The 7,482-nt window shown below is 29.9% G+C and overlaps 1 long non-coding RNA gene across 1 annotated transcript; it reads right to left on the reverse strand.

Annotated features, from left to right (window-relative positions):
* Window positions 1–2,102: 2,102 nt before the first annotated feature.
* On the reverse strand, window positions 2,103–4,327 carry LOC136275289 (uncharacterized). Its single transcript, XR_010713843.1, has 3 exons — window positions 4,195–4,327; window positions 3,758–3,816; window positions 2,103–2,234 (listed from the first exon to the last, which is right to left on the reverse strand). It is a non-coding gene; the product is annotated as an uncharacterized lncRNA (long non-coding RNA).
* Between the last annotated feature and the right edge of the window lie 3,155 nt (window positions 4,328–7,482).

The raw sequence follows: 7,482 nt of genomic DNA on the forward strand, positions 1-7,482 counted from the left end.
ATTTCGTTTATGAAAGATATTGTGGAAACATTCCACAAAATCATCATAATAATGCACATTTTAGCTAATCAAAGCGATTTACCAAAAATATGGGTAAATCCGTAGGTTTCCCAAGCACGATTCACATTGGTACGTATATTCTCTACCAATTTTACGTAAAATATTCTAAAATTGTGTTGATCTTTCACCTGCGCCAAGCTAGTTTTTAATTGCATTAACATTTCTTCATTCAGTTGTTTACACGTAGGAGGTAGAGTCTCCAAACCACAAGATTATAAGTTGTCTTTTACTTAAAACGAAGCTTTAAAACTGTGGATAATTTAATACTAGTTTTTTTATATGAATGAATTCTGTACGTCTAGCATTAACGGCAGCATCTATGTAAAGGAAACATGCAGTTTTATTACTGGTTTGTTATAATTCACTTTTAACGTTAAGATATATTCCCTGAGAACTATCGACAGAAATACAGATCGTGACGTCAAAGTTAATTATAACGTCATATCGTATGAAGTACAGGGAAGTGACTTTCTAAACATCGCTATAAAATCAGTCGGGAAGCCTTAACATACCCGCGATCCACCGTATATTGAGATAAAAATGTGATAAAATATAGCATTCGCTTTTGAGCAATTGCTGATATATTCTTCATGCAGGTATTACACACACATTTACAAACATTACTACGCTGTCAAATGTATTAAAAAGAGAGACTACATGTTTCTCTGTCACTGAATTATTGGTGGGTTGGAATTGCTATCCTTTTCAATAAGGGGCTGATATATGCCATCCATTTACTTTTTTATAAGCACTAGTATATAACATCATGTCTATTACATATTGGCAATCCTTTTTCGACACGAAGCTGAAATGGAAGACCTTCTCGTTGCTTTGCAACGAGCTCGGCTCTAGTTATTGTTATTTTCCTGATTAAAGTATCTCTTTGACCACTTGAGTTTTGTTTAATACAACGTGACTGTTAATGAGAAAAAATCTGACTTATTTCTCCATATGGTTTGTTGGATAGTGAATGTGCATTACAATTACTTCCTCTGCTTTATGCTACACACAACGAGTGGTTGTTGGATAGTGAATGTGCAATACAATTACTTCCTTTGCATTAGACTACACACAATGAGTGTTTTCGGATAGTGAACGTGCAATACAATTACTTCCTCTTCATGATACTACAAACGTACAGTATTTGTTGGATAGTGAACGTGCAATTAATTTCAAAGTCAGATTTCAATGTCAAAACAAAATCCTTAAAATACTTTTCATCCATAAAAGGATTATGTTAAATCGGGGTCTGATTTGCCAGAATCGATAGCTCAATGTCATAAGGAGAATTTCTTCTAAACACGATCGATATCTACGTAATAAACTAATATATGCTGAGGTTTTAATAATTGATAAAAATGAGGGTCAAATTAAAAATAAATTGACATTTAAAACATAATTTGCAAAGCAATGTTCAATATACAGATCAGCACCTAAAATATTACTCAAAGGCGAATACTCATGAATCAATATATATATATCACATTGAGCATTAAAGGGACTTGGACACGATTTGACTTAAAATTTTCAAATTTTATTTTTCCATTTTCAATGTATATACTGAACAATATAGAACTTTTTAATGCTATATCACAATTTGAATGTCAAATATCAAGTTTTTAGCCAGATACAGAGTTAATAATTCTTTGTTTTGTAAACAAAGCTCGAATATTGTCATTTTTACATATGTGTCGTATTGGTGTAAGTTTCAATCAAATGTTTCTTTCTTTTGTTGATAATTGTATTAATTTCATGAAGATATTGATTTAGTTTATATTATTTTTCACATTTCATTTTGTCTAAGAAATAGTAAATCTTTACATAACATATCTTGTAAACAACTATAAGACTCGAGCTTTGTTTACATAACAACCAATTCTTACCTCTGTATCTTGCTTGTAACTTGACTTTAACATTCAATATTTTGGTCGATCATTTAAAATGCACCAGTAAATCATTTTATACACAAAAAATAAAAATAAATTTTTTGATCTCAAAACGTGTCCAAGTCACTTTAAATATTATGATGTATTTACGGTAGGTAACTTCGACACATCCTTCCTTTGGATCACATATTTGCTGATTACTACAGCTGCATCTTTTACGACAACCGTGTCCATAATAACCTTTACTGCAATTGTTACCACAGTCTTTTCCAAATGAACCGATACAAGCTAAAAATACAAAGCTTTATACCTATCTATGTTTCAAACGATAAATCAAAATGATCATTTAAGGTGGCTCTATACACCACTTTTTGATGACGCAGTACGCAAAAAAGTAAATCTGGAAGCATGCAATTCCGGTACTAGCTGATTTAAATTGAGGCAAATTGTAAGGGGACCGCTCCTTTGAAAAATTTGTTAAATGAATAGATTTAATTTGATAAAAGGAAAATTCATTACTTACAAGTAATGTGGTATGTGACACCTTCACGTTGTGTGGTTTTATTTATTGAAAAAAAACAATAAAATCAAGTCTAATTTTTTAAATAGTTTCTTTCCCATCATCGATATGTTACACCGTAGTGCAGTGGGTTAGTGGGTTCACTAATTCACTCGTTATTAATATCGAAAGATGTTCCTTACCACTTTAAGGGGATGGGAGGGTTGCTTTGAATTTCTCTCAGGTTGGGATACATAAATCCTATAAGCCTAGTCAATTTTCCCCTTTATGTAGTTGACTTAGTTTTGCATTACAGCGAATATATTTACTTTTACAGGCCTATAATGAAATACGTATGTATTTATCATTCCAACATTATATTTAGGTAAATTTTCTTCAACTTAGAAATGAAAAGTCCCCAAGGTGTTTGGGCCTTGGAACTTCGGAACGATAACCCTTACCTGAGGTACTTTCATACCAAATAAAATTTTAAATACTTTTTGTGTTTATTTGCAATGATTTTCATTCAATTTTTTATGTCACAGTTATCAAAATACAATTTCTTATAACATCAAGCAACTTTTTCAGATTATTTGTCAACAGAGTAAGAAAATATGAAAAGTTATGTTTTGGGTAAATACTAAAAAAAATTGCAATAATAACATTTTAGAATGTTAAGAAGTGTTATATTTTTTTTATGTTTCCGAAGGAAATATCCATCATATGACAAAAAAAATTCTCTCAATTTGTCAATAGCTATCTTTTTAAAAATTATTTTACAAAAACACGAAAAAACATTTTAAAATTCTTTAAAAATACCTAGAGTATCCCTATCATCACTTTAATATTTGATAAGTATATGTTTTGTGGCCTTCTATTGAAAATTGGAATAAACTGTGGGTGTATAGAGCCACCTTAAATAAATACAATATATTATATAAAATCTTTCAATTTAATGTTATCACATATTCAATTTTTTTTTAAATTTGTAAACAATAAAATGATTTGTTGGTAATTCATGTGTGTTTTTCGATCACATTTATGATGTAAAGTGAATATTTTTATTGTATTTTGCCAATCTTTACTAACAGAAGTTAATTTTGCAAGGTTAATGTTGAAACGCGTTTTATATAAGCAGATCAAATCTGGATCTATCATTTGAGGTATCGCATAATTAGTAACCTGTTACAAACGGAATACATTATATAACATTTTTGTCATATATTAAGCAACTACTCATTCTCTATGTAATTCATAGTCATATAACATTGATGTAACGAAGATAAAAGAAATGCATTAGAAGGATCCATACCTTCGCAATTTCCGGAATTGTTCTTATAGTCATGACAACACTCATATACTGCTGTTTTACTAAAAAGAATTATAAAATGAACTAATCATATACCAGTATATAAAGTTTTAAATCACTGACGAGTGAATTTACACGTAAAGAAAATGATTTATTAATTGTTTATTTTAGCTATCGTAAATATTGGGATCTTTTTTCCTTTCGAGACGACTGGATGGTTATGTATAGCCATTTTTAGACTAAATAAATATCCAAATCTTAAAAGTTAAGATATCTACCAGTGGAAGATTTCTTTATTTAATAAAAATTCAGTTAAAATTATAATAATATATAAAATTGTCAGAACTGTCTAAGCGCCTTAAAAATTGAATCGCATTTTTGATGTATTGAAAATGCTGAGAAAATAAACTCAAAATGATAAGTTAATGAAATGTCCTTACTTGTCAAAACATACAGCAGCCTCAGATGTGTTAATATTAATCAAAACTGGTAATAGCATGATGACGATTCTCTTTGTTTCCATTTTGTTTTGACTCGTTCCTATTCAAGACCTCAGGTTAATAATCCTTATAACTATTACAGAGATAGGGAAGTATAAATAGTTTTCCGCATAAAGAACCGCCACGACCAATTAAACCTTGTATTTGGTCTTATCGTTTAATGCAGGATCAGCAACAGAATAAAAAAATCGAACGCTTGACGTTTCTTTTTTTTTTTTTTTACTTTTAAATGTTTAATTATTCAGATTGACAATTTAAAATGTGACTGAATTCAATATGATCTACTCTTATCATTTATAGCAATATTGTACACGTTCAGTGAATTGACTGACAAACATTTATGCAAATGCTGTACAACACATTGCATTTTGGCGCATGTTAACAGGGGTAGCCATTATTGTAAATTAGTAGGTAACTATAACATACGATTATATCTTCTTGTAGTAAAATTTTACAACAACATCTGTGTGGATTAAATTATTCTACATGTAGATTCCAATTGCAGTCAGTTCCTTTTTCACCTCATACTTAAAACTGAAAACTGTTTTGTGGGTTTTATAATTTTAGTAAAGGGCTTCATAGACATCATAACCATGCATTTAGATTTTTTCCCGCCATGCAAAGTTTTGTATAAATCTATAATAGCATAGTTGTGAAGACGGCTTTTCGTTCGTAAACATCAATTGAGATTCATAAAAAAGACATATAAAATGATGCTTGAATAGCTGGAATTTCTAATAGACAACATCTATGTAGTTTTTAAAGACCAGGTCTTCCAATAATCAGTTGAAGTTTCCATGGGCACTAATTGTACTTCTCTATTGGGTGACTTATTTTTATATTTTTATGAAGCAGAATTCATTCACAGGCTTGTGCAAGAAAAGAATAAGGCTCTTGCTGTAGCCTTCAACTACACATTTAGATATATTGATGATGTCTTATCCATTAATAACTTTTACTCTCTTATGTTAACTCAATGTATCCAAGTTAGCTTAAAATGAAAGATACCACAGATGATTCCGAAACATATGTTTCATATTTGGATATTTTACTAAAAAAAACGCCAATGGTAACCTAACAACAAAACCATATAATATGATTAACGTGATGATTTTTATTTTTCCATTGTCAACTTCCCTCACTTGTGTAGCAATATACCATCATCATCTGCTTATGGGGTTTATGGCTCTCAGCTTATTCGTTATGCAACAGGATGCTCTACATACGAACAGTTTATTTAACGAGGCATAGTACTTACAAACACGCTGTTGGAACAAGGACATCAAGAACATCGATTAAAATCATTTTTACGCAAAATCTATGGTCGATACAATGACCTTGTCAGCAAGTACAATTTTTCAAAAGGGCATATGCTGAAATTCTTATATTTATTAGACCATTATTTATGCAGCGGACTGACTACGGTTTCTTCCATTTTCCATGATCTGGACAATGTGCACACGGCGGGTGTGAGCGGTCAGCTGTGGATACTTACTCCTCCTAGACACCTGATCCCACCTCTATCTTTTTAGAGGTCCGTGTTGCTATGCTTGAAATTCGTATTTCGCTTTATAGATTTCTGAGATGAAAATTTTTTATTGTCATTTTTAATTCAAAAATAATTTAAAATTTGAACAAGTGTTTCTTTTTCATTTACTTTTTTATTTTGCTTTTAATAGCAAAATTGTCTTGCTTTTAATTGCAAAATTGTCATATGCTAATCACTAGGGTCAGAACCTGTTTTTGTACAATTCAAAAATATATTTCAAAATAATATCGAAATATATCCTGTGATATTGAATTGAATTATATAGGGAAATTTACTTACTTTGAAATTAAAACGTTATTTTAAAACTTTATGATTGAATAATTTATTAGGATAGAGTACTTTTTAATGATGATTTATTGATTTGGGCAAAATTATAAGGAAATAATTTAAAGGAAAAAAATCAGGTCCTTAGCGAAAAGAAATAGCAATCATGGACAGGTTCTCCGTAAGCGATGGTCCGTAAGAGCAAAATGTAGATCTAGAGTGTGACTGCATCAAGATTTGAAGACAACATTTAAATCACCGTTAGAGTAAATGTTTAAAATAAACTCTCCTGGTCATTAACCATCTGCAAACGAGAAAAGTCCACTGCAGACATGTATGGTTATGGGAAATATTATCGAAGACAAATTCTGTTTACCTTAGAAAACAGAATAAATTAAAAAATTTCAAAGTTTAGACTATTAACTTTAAACTCGAGAACCGTTTAAGATGCACCTGTTGAGTTTCTAAGAGTTGTGAAAGATAAAATATGCAATGACTTCCTCATTATGGCTTGATTGGTTTCGAGAACAGGCTAGTGTCTGTTAATTTAAAAAAAAAGAAATAAATTAGGTAAATTAAATTAGTGTTATTTTAAGTACATTTAAAATTTATCAAATTGTATTTGCAATAAACATTATTCTGGCTGTTATATCTGTATAACAATTTGAAATGGTTGTTACATGCATGTATAACATATAATTTTTACAACGTTAATGATACAGACTAAGAGAGAGAACTACATATTGAAATCCATAATAACATAATCAATAATCTGCTATGCTGGCAGGTCTAAAAAGTTTAACTTCATAACAACCACTTAATAAATGACAAACCTAAAATTTAAATATCAGATACAATAGTTGTGTATAATGCTGTTCCTAATGCAAAATTTAATAGTATACTCTTGGTTTTAATAATAAGCTTGCGATTGAGATTCAAGAAGAGAAAATAATTCGAATACGACAAGGCATCTTATTTCCTTTATTTTTTTTATTTAATTCTAGTCGCAAAAATGCTATATGATTACCACTATATACGAAACCTATTTGTGTATGATTTGAAAATATATTACAAGTGTTACTATTAATTACTGTGTATTTAACGTGATATTGTTCCAAATTAGCATATGTTAATTGAGGTTTCGGTATCTGATGTAAACAGAAATTTACTTCGTAATTAGCAGATTATTTTAAAATTATGCTGTTGATTTGTTATGATAAAATACTTCTCTGCCTTGTATATTAATTTCTGTTACAGGTGATATATTTATTTGTGCGAAATAATAGGCAAATGATTTGTATGGGTTTTAACGATAAAATAGGTTTTTAGTGGAAAGATATAGTGACATTCGTCAACGACCTGTTTAAGTGATGCATGTATAAACATAAGTGTCAGATTATCGATCATTATTGTTT

The sequence above is a fragment of the Magallana gigas genome, chromosome 5, assembly GCF_963853765.1.
Source record: "Magallana gigas chromosome 5, xbMagGiga1.1, whole genome shotgun sequence".
NCBI lineage: Eukaryota > Metazoa > Mollusca > Bivalvia > Ostreida > Ostreidae > Magallana > Magallana gigas.